Genomic DNA, 10,599 nt, shown 5'->3' with positions numbered 1-10,599 from the left:
AAAGGACCCACTCAAATATCTCAGAAACACTGCGTTAAATCGAAAAATGTTTCAAACAAAAGTTGTGTGGCTTCAAGGAGGCCATAAGATGGTGACAATGATTTGACCTTGGAAAATCATTTGAAAGTCATGTGAAGGTTAACTTTAAAATCTTAACTAGAAACTCCCATTTTTTATTTAGTATTCTTGTAGCTGACATTGAGAGCTTTCCACAACACTATAATAAAGTATTTTTTTATTAAGTGCTTTTTGAGTTATTTTATATTTTAATCTGACATATTTTGATATAAAAAATAAAATATTTCGTAAAATATTCAGTTTTCGATAATCTTACCGTAATACTTCTATGTACAGAATAATGAGACAAATCAATTAGTATAAAAAAAAAATTGTTTTTAAGAAAATGATTTACAATGTATTTTTTTAAACAATTATTTGTTTTTTTGGCATTAATTAATTTGTCTTATTATTCTGTACATAGAAGTATTACGGTAAAATTATCGAAAACTGAATATTTTACGAAATATTTTATTTTTTATATCAAAATATGTCAGATTAAAATATAAAATAACTCAAAAAGCACTTAATAAAAAAATACTTTATTATAGTGTTGTGGAAAGCTCTCAATGTCAGCTACAAGAATACTAAATAAAAAATGGGAGTTTCTATTTAAGATTTTAAAGTTAACCTTCACATGACTTTCAAATGATTTTCCAAGGTCAAATCATTGTCACCATCTTATGGCCCCCTTGAAGCCACACAACTTTTGTTTGAAACATTTTTCGATTTAACGCAGTGTTTCTGAGATATTTGAGTGAGTCCTTTAAAATGGGACACCCTGTATGTTGTCAAGGTCATGATCCGAAATAACCTCCAACAGGTTTTAGCCGTCGCTCGTTGTTTATTAAAAAGTTATTAACAAAAAAATTTCTACGAATTATATGCAACAATATTTATAATTATACGATTTTACACGAATTTGCAACTTTCTGCGCGAAGCAGGGTCTAGTTTTAAATCAGAAATAGGTTTGTGTTAGGTTATATCTTCCGGAAGTGGAGCCTTACTATAGGGAGGGCAGAACCCACTGCGTCCGCGCTTATATTTTTCCATCCACACAACAATTGTGGGATAGACTTCGCTTTGCGTTGTAAAGTACCAATGCGTGGACACAGTGGGTACCGCCCCACCCCCCTTGCGGGGGGCTCCACTTCCGAAAAATATAACCTAATCCAAACCTATTTTTGATTTAAAATTACACTTTGCTTCGCGCAGAAAATTGCAAATTTATGTGAAATCATATAATTATAAATCTTGTTGAAGTAATCAGAACTTTTTACTAATCTAGTGACGGGAAAGGTCAATACTTTGACCTTCTTAGAGGTCAAGATCAAGATCAAGGTGAACCGGAAATCATTTGGGATAGGGTGTATAAAGGTAAACATTTACCCATTTACGTTTTATTTAGCAACCTTTTTTGTTAATAACTTTTTAATAAACAACGAACGACGCTTAAAACATTTTGGAGAATGCTCGGGACAGTGACCTTGACATTTGTCAATATATGTCAAGGTCAATATCATTGAGGCTGGATCTGTTATTATGCACTTTTACCAACATATAATTCTTTTATTTATTTTTTTTTTAGTTAGCATGTTTGTGTTTCTTACTCGATCCCAGGCAAACGCAAATTCCGCGCCCATTTTCCCACCATACGATTCAGTGGTAATATATGTTGGGACAGACTTAAATTTTGGTAATTGCTTGTAGAATCCTCGAATGCATTCTAAAAGGTCGCTCGCGATTTGAGCGTTTGTCGTTGCAAATGCGGATATATTTTCAGCATTACTAAAGCCAGTACCAACAGGATTATCGATAAAGAGAAGATTGTAATTTTTGATCTATAACATAAATATATATTTAAGGACTATCTACAAGCTTATTTTAATAAAAACAAAAATACAAATAAAGACTCTCTAAATTAAAATTAAAATTCGAAGAAAATGACAATCAGAGCCAAGCGCGGTAATTGGAGCGCAAAAAGTTTTATTATGATATTCTCTACAATTATACAATAAATAGGACGTTTCGGCTTTTTTTTTAGGCCATATTCAGCACAAATTAAATTGTATTAACTTATAATATAGGTTAACAGTCGTATAGTCTTATTCGATTAGTAACATGATCGAAAAAGTAAAAACATTGTCGCAGATATTAAAAAATAAAAAATAAATAAATAATTGTTCTGACACTTATCTCTTTGCTCGTTAGTTGGTCCAGAACAATTATTTATTTATCGCAGTGCAAGATACGAGCCACTATCTTTATTTTATTTAAAAAATAAATAATAAATGACCGCAAAAAAAATAACAAATAGAGTTGTGCAAATTAGAAACTTGCACATTGCTTCTTCATCATTTTATTTTACAAAGCTTTTACAGACATTTCTCAAAAAATTCAAAATTTTATAAAAAATAAACCCTTTCACCGATACTTACCAAATTCAGTAGCAACCATCCTTTAATACTACTTTATCCATAAAAAAAATTTAACCTGATATCTCAAAATTTGCGAAAGTTACAATGTATACAGACATTTCTCAAAAAATTAAAAATTTTATATAAAATGAATCTTTTCATCGATTCTCTCCAAATTCAATACCAACCATCCTTGAATGATACTTTATCCATGTAAAAAAAATTTAACCCAATATCTCAAAAATTGCAGAAGTTAGAGGTTGTACAATATATTGCGTACATTTATACATACACACATACACATATACATACATTCATATATACATACATACATACATACAGACATTTTTGAGGAATATGATTTTTCGACGTTTTGGAATATTCTAAACACATTGGCATAGAAAATTCGAAGAAAAATTTTGTCACAAAAACAAAGCTTTCCTCTATGAGGAAGCAATAATAAATAAATTAATTAAAATAAAGATCGGTAATCTCTCACATCATTGCGGTATTGTAGAAGAAGTTTGAGTATTGGAGTCATTCTGAAAGTAACTATTCAAAAACCTGTGGTCATGTCAATCTGTACGAATTTAATGTTAGACAGATTAAGCGAATGGTGTGAGAGAGTAACAATGAAGTTTAAATTAACAAAAATGCATAAAAAGAGAATTAAATTTCCGCACGCAAAAGTGATGTCAGATATAATATATACATTGTAGAAATTGGGAGAACCGGACTCAGTGATTTTCAAAGTAATAATGATAGATCGTGAGCATAGCAAGGTGATGGGAGAAAACAAAAGTAACCAATAACAATAAATATACACAATCGTCAACGGCGCAACACACACATTGCTATTATAAATATAATAAACCATTTGGACTAAAAGACGATCTCAAATTATAAAAGTAATCGGATGAATTAAACATATAAATCAAAAATATAATTAATGTAATCAAATAAAAATGTAACTGAGATGTACATATTAAATCTTTGAAAGTTTGTCTAATATTGTAAAATACATGTCGGGTAAGCATTCCGTGTCGGTTTGCAAGTTCAAACTATTCTTTTGTCGTTTAATATGTAAAATTTCTGAAATCAATCGTTTGTGTAAGTAGAGCTCATTATCGAGTATCGTGATTTTTTCCAAATCAAATCCGTGATTAAAATTTATTCTATAATAAGTTATGACGGAATGGTCGTTGGTGTTTCTTCGAATATGATTTTTATGCGAGTGTGTAACTGTCGTTTAGTCTGTCACGTAAGAAGCATCGCAATCTATGCAATTGATCTTATAGACAACATTTTGACGGGTGGATTGAAGGCAAGAGTCCTTGTGCACTTTAATATATGTGTTCAACTTGTTCATACTCTAATAAGAAAGTTTAACGTTTAAATCTTTGTAATATTCTTGAATTGTTCCGATATTGAAAGGAAAAACGGTATTGTAAAATAGGAGATAGATTCTTCACTAAGTTTTGTGTTATTAGAATTAGAATAGATCTTATTGAACAAAAATTTAAGACGGTCCTGTAAAACGCGAAAGATGAAATTGAGGGAGTATCTATTATTTAACGTAGGCCTGCGGCCGGTTTGCACTTTTCGGCCGATCTTGGCTGCTGCCATCTCCACTCCTTTTGTTTAATAATATCTAGGCTGCTCGCGGAGACATAAGACACTCGAATTCAGGGACGGTATTAACTGTAAATCATATGGGGCTTTAGCATGTATAATTTCGCGCGCTGTTTACTACTTACAAAATTATTATGTTTATTATTATTATGTTGTAAAATTAAAGGTAACACTAAAATGAAAAATATATATGTTAATCAAGCGACGCGGTAGTGTCGCGACGCTAAGTATATAAAAAAAACGTTTCGGTCAACGGTTTGCCTATGTTGCCTATGTACAGGGGCCGCGACGCTACCAAGTAGCTTATCCGGAGTTTTACGTCTAATAAACTTTCGATTAAAATTCCTCAGGAACCAAGCCATTAATCAAAAATCTAACGGCACTTTTCTTATACAATGTGGATGCAAGCTTTCGATTGCGACCAGTTTGAATAAGATTAGTGCAGTCAATCCTGAGGAATGATAATCGTATACCAGAAATGTGACATTTTTTGTTCTTCTTCACCATTATCATAATAATAAGGTAAGTTTCAGACTCTCACGTACGTATGCTCGCACGCACACACGCAAAGCGATTTGGTCCCTCAAGGCGCGTTTGCAGCGCTCATGTACGATTATTCGCTTGAGTGTGCAAATACGCCTTGAGAGACAATGTGTATGTGTATGCATACGTATATATGATACGGTTCAAGCAGTACGCGGTAGCATCGCGACGTCAAGATATAATAACGTTATAAATAAGGTTAATGTTCGCGGCGTCAAGATATAATAACATTATAAGGTTAATGTTATATTTGAATCTGCTGCAGAAAATATATTTGGTCCTATCGAGTAAGTAGATTGAAATTTTGTATATATATATCTTCTTATATATGTCTGCTTATATATGTTTATTTATTGTTTTATAAGTATATTATTTCTTGATTATATCTGAATATTGTCTAAATTATAGCGCTTATTTGCAGGATAGAGCAAAATCAATCAATCCTTTCAAGAAGGCCGGTATACTTTTAGCTGAAGAACTTTGCTAAACAGCGTAACATATTGGGTTATAGAGATTTGACAGTAATAGATAGTAAGTACAATATAGTAGCACATATAAAACATTCAGTAGCACATATAAAACCAGATATGTAAATTAAATTAAATATTAAAATTCTGTTCTTTTCATTGCACACAGATAAAGGGAAGTGACCATAAAGCACTTAACTTCGGATGGACATAAAAGCGATTAATAACTGTCGAAGTAAAAGAAATATTTACTATTTATAATGTGGTAAGGGGAATCCTTGCTCTTATGTTAAGTGATTGAACTGAAGTTGAATTCAATGTGTCGAATAGTTTGAAATTTGTGAAACACGAATACCGAAAATAAATTTAAGCTATAATTATATAGTTACTGCAACAAAATTATATAGTTATAATTATAGCTTAAATTTATTTTCGGTATTCGTGTTTCACAAATTTCAAGCTATTCAACACATTGAATCACGTGTAATATTATAATAGCATGTTGCAATGCGAGATAAAGTTTTATGAACATTATCAGAGAGAAATTACTGACATTATTACATTTTTGATAAAATCGTAGGAATTTACAAGTTTTACTTCACAACTATATAATCAAAAATATAATAATGTCAGTGATTTCTCTCTGATAATGTTCATAAAACTTATGAATATATATCTCGCATTGCAACATGCTATTATAATATTACATGTATGCACAGGAAGCTAAAGTATTCATACGTAGTATTTATTTATTATTCTCAAAGTGGATCTTACTGCAACAAAATTTTGATCGTTTTAATTTATTAATCTGTTCATCAGTATACATACATAGTATATATACTTTGGCTTTCTTTATACGTATAACTATATTACATTATTTAAGAAAAAGAAAAATGATAATTATATATCACATTGCACAACATGCTATTACAATATCAGTTATACATATGCGAAGAAAGTCAAAATATACATACATAGTATTTATTATTCTCAAAGTGAATCTTATTGCAACAAAATTTTAATCGCTTTAATTTATTAATCCGTTTGTCAGCATATATATGTAGCATATGTATATTTTGGCTTTCTTTGCATACATATTGAAAGACAGAAGGACGAATTAAGTGTGACTTGAAAAGAACTATATTTAATTATAATGAATATACATATATTTCACATTACACATATATCTCGCAATTGTACAACATGCTATTATAATATTAGTTATATGTATGCAAAGAAAGCCAAAGTATACATACGTAGTATTTATTATTCTCAAAGTGGATCTTATTGGAACAAAATTTTAATCGCTTTAATTTATTAATCCGTTTGTCAGTATTCATAGTATATATACTTTGACTTTCTTTGCATACATATAACTGATACGTTATTTTATAAAAAAAAAACTTATGGATCTATATCTTGCAATATCACAACATGTTATTATAGTATTATACGTATGCAAAGAAAGCCAAAATATATATACTACGCCAAAATATACATACGTAATATTTATTATTCTCAAAGTGGATCTTATTGGAACAAAATTTTAATCGCTTTAATTTATTAATCCGTTCATCAGTATATAGTATCATCTAAAAAAACCTCACAAAGGTAAAAAAAAATACGCCAAGTATATAAAATAATCCCAACATGTACGCAAAAAAAGTTTAATATCTATCCCTACAAAATAACTTTTAAAAAAGTTATTCCTTGTACATTTTTTGCAGAAAAAATATAATTTTTACAAAAAGCAATGAGATCATCTAAAAAAAACCTCACAAAGGTAAAAAAAAATACGCCAAGTATATAAAAAAATCCCAACATGTACGCAAAAAAAAGTTTAATATCTATCCCTACAAAATAACTTTTAAAAAAGTTTTTCCTTGAAAAATAATTTGTATACAAAATAAAAAATTAAAAAAAGATTTTCTTCTAAAAAATAACTCTAAAAAATAAAAACCTTTAATAAATCAAAAATCAAAACTAAATGAAATCAATAGCTAACTAGCCAAGTATTTAGAAGCAATTCAGTTTATAAAGATTTGTAATTTGAAATAGTATCTGTCATAAAATCAATCTTGTATTTATAGAAATGTTATAGACAGATTCACAGATTCACGAGTTTCTATGAAATTAAACCACATTTTATTTTTATTAACAGAAATCTGATTTTCAAAATAAGTTCAACAATTTTGAATATTGTATATCACAAATTACACTATTATAGAGTTTATTAAGGGTATTATATGCTATAATATCAAATCATATTGTTGATGTTAAGTGCGATTAAAATTCCTTTGATTTGCAAAGTATATCTTATAGGATGTATAATTCGAAAGAAAATTTTTCGTAAATTCAAAGTCGCATAAAATAAACTTACACCAAAGCAAAGTATAAAACCTTGGCGTGCGCGGGTCGTATTAAAATATATGGTCCCAGATTTGTATCATACAATATTTCATGTTATATGAAAATTATTGCATATAATATATTTTTAGAAATTAAAATAATTTTATATATTTATAATATATACACGTCTTAATGCGACCCGGGGAACGTCAAGTTTTTATACTTTGCTTTGGTGTAAGTTTATTTTATGCGACTTTGAGTTTACGAAAAATTTTCTTTCGAATTATACATCCTATAAGATATACTTTGCAAATCAAAGGAATTTTAATCGCACTCAACATCAACAATATGATTTGATATTATAGCATATAATACCCTTAACAAACTCTATAATAGTGTAATTTGTGATGTACAATATTCAAAATTGTTGAACTTATTTTGAAAATCAGATTTCTGTTAATAAAAATAAAATGTGTTTTAATTTCATAGAAACTCGTGAATCTGAGAATCTATAACATTTCTATAAATACAAGATTGATTTTATGACAAATACTATTTCGAATTACAAATCTTTATAAACTGAATTGCTTCTAAATACTTGGCTAGTTAGCTATTGATTTCATTTAGTTTTGATTTTTGATTTTTTAAAGGTTTTCATTTTTTAGAGTTATTTTTTAGAGGAAAATCTTTTTTTAATTTTTTATTTTGTATAAAAATTATTTTTCAAGGAGAAACTTTTTTAAAAGTTATTTTGTAGGGATAGATATTAAACTTCTTTTTGCGTACATGTTGGGATATTTTATATACTTGGCGTATTTTTTTTTTACCTTTGTGAGGTTTTTTTTATGTGATTATATATATATATGTATTCACGATTTGCTTTATATTACAATATAATTATACTAAATAGTTATAATACAATAGTTATACTAAATAAGAATAGTGTTTTGACAAGTGTCATTGACAATGTTTTTTCATTATCACATCCTATGTTCCACCGTGAGAATATAGGATTTGATAATGAAAAAACTTTGTCAATGAAACCGATGATAGCGCTTCTTTTTTGGCTAAGATGGTGATTAGATATAAAATGCAAGTATCTACTAGAAAATGTAGGTTTATGATACCAATTGAAAATCAAATGATTCGTTTAAAATCATGGTGTTGTCTAGAAAGTTTAGTCTATTTTCCTCTCCTATTTTCATAGTAAATTGTAATCGATGGAACATGTTAAAATTATTTAGGGTGTGCTTAAGAAGAGAAGAAAGAACTGTCATAGCTATGTCATTGACATGTTTCACGTAAAACAGAGGAATGAACTTTGATAGAAGAGACGATTAGACGGAAAGGGCAATTTTGTTATTTTAATAGATTTTAAAAAGCTGTGACTTTTTATATTTTATTTCTATGTGTAATTTTTCATTTTAATTTTTCATGTAAATTATCATCCTCTTTTTACCCTTTTCCGAATATATTAATAATACCGAATCACTCTATACATTTTAATAAATAGCATCTCAATTATTAATAATTTATAAGTGATATACATATGATTAAATATAAATTATACTCAATTCTGACAGAATATATTTTATGTATATATCACGCAATAATTAATTACCCAAGTGTAATTCCTTGGATTTAAATCCGTATCAAGAGGCCCTATTTCTTCGAAATTTCCATATGCGGTTGAAGATCCGCCTGGTCCACCTTGTAACCAGATGATTAGCGGTATTTCGTAATATGATTTAACGTCTGCCGTAGTATAGTAAAGCCACCAGAACATGTTTGCATAGGGACGTACTTGAACAAAGCCCCATTCTTGTTCTCCAGGACCGAATCCTTTCTTTCCTTTGTCGATTGAACAAATTTTTATTATTGATAATTATCAGGTTTAAATAATAACTAGTTAAACAGTTTAAAGTTAAGTTGAAAAGTTGAAAAGTTAATAACTTTTAACTTAACTTAATTAATTTTAAACGTGTTAACTTTTAACTTAAACTAGTTATTTTTAAATGCATTAAAGTTAATTTATTAACTTTTTTATACAAATCACAATAATTCATCAATATTAAAGTCATGTGAAAATGGTTGATCATAATGCGAATATTCCATTTGTCGTACGACAAGTTTTGTCGGATATGTTGATTCGCTGTTGGATAGAGAATTAACTTTTAACTTTAAAGAGTTAATAATTTTTCAACTTAACTTTAATAGAGTTAATTTTCGTTTAAGTAACTTTTAATAAACTTAGTTAATTTTTGGGTCATTAGTTTTAAACTTAACTTAGTCAAAAAAAATTAACTTACCCAACCCTGATAATTATTAATAGATAACAAATTGAATGTAGCAATTGCGCACATGTATAATCAGTGTTAGAAATTACAAAATTGCTTAAAAATAAAAATAATTTTCGTGGTTGTGATGTAGATATATAACTCGTTTACTTTATATTAGGTGTACAACTTTGCTTCCGCCGTTTTTTTTCCGAAATTCGAGGCTTTATTGTAAAAAACTGGTTATATGGTATGTCTTTGCGGCGTTTTGAAATTGCTTGTTGAGTCACTCCCAATGATCGTGCCAATTCTTTTTGACTTTGACTCGAGTCTTCATTAAGTAATGCCTCCAATTCTACATCTTCGAAAACCTTCTCTCTTCCGCCGCTATGCCGGTCTTCGACGTGAAAATCACCGTTCTTGAAGCGTTGAAACCACTCACGACACATTCTTTCACTAATAGCGGCTTCACCATAAGTATTTGAGAGCATTCGATGAGCCTCAGCCGCAGATTTCTTCATATTGAAGCAGAAAATTAAAACCTCCCGCAAATGACGAGAATTTTGCTCGTAAACTGACATTTTCAATCGAGAATAACTTTATGATGCAGACACAAATCGACTAATGTTTCTATGGGGTTATGTTGACAGATGCCCAAGTTTATTGCATGACGTCTATGATCTATTTATTTTTTTTTATTTAAGAAAAGGAGGGAGGCCTTGGCAATGCCATCTAGCCTATGTAGTACTCGATCTATTTATTTCGACCACTACTTACCGCTAAAGCCATCTATAGGAAAACGGCGGAAGCAAAGTTGTACACCTAATATTATTTCAAATCAGATTTTTATTGATGTT

At 29.2% G+C, this 10,599-nt stretch overlaps 2 long non-coding RNA genes across 2 annotated transcripts; one reads left to right on the top strand and one right to left on the bottom strand.

Moving 5' to 3' along the window:
• Window positions 1–1,673: 1,673 nt before the first annotated feature.
• Window positions 1,674–10,329, bottom strand: LOC138933760 (uncharacterized). Its single transcript, XR_011447026.1, has 3 exons — window positions 9,776–10,329; window positions 9,088–9,317; window positions 1,674–1,899 (listed from the first exon to the last, which is right to left on the bottom strand). It is a non-coding gene; the product is annotated as an uncharacterized lncRNA (long non-coding RNA).
• Window positions 4,671–5,495, top strand: LOC138933755 (uncharacterized). Its single transcript, XR_011447024.1, has 3 exons — window positions 4,671–4,937; window positions 5,072–5,181; window positions 5,287–5,495. It is a non-coding gene; the product is annotated as an uncharacterized lncRNA (long non-coding RNA).
• Window positions 10,330–10,599: the final 270 nt, after the last annotated feature.

The sequence above is a fragment of the Polyergus mexicanus genome, unplaced genomic scaffold (genome assembly GCF_030449975.1).
Source record: "Polyergus mexicanus isolate NDT 795.1 unplaced genomic scaffold, iyPolMexi1.0 SCAF_1, whole genome shotgun sequence".
NCBI classification, from domain to species: domain Eukaryota; kingdom Metazoa; phylum Arthropoda; class Insecta; order Hymenoptera; family Formicidae; genus Polyergus; species Polyergus mexicanus.
This window is presented reverse-complemented; position numbering and strand designations above follow the sequence as displayed.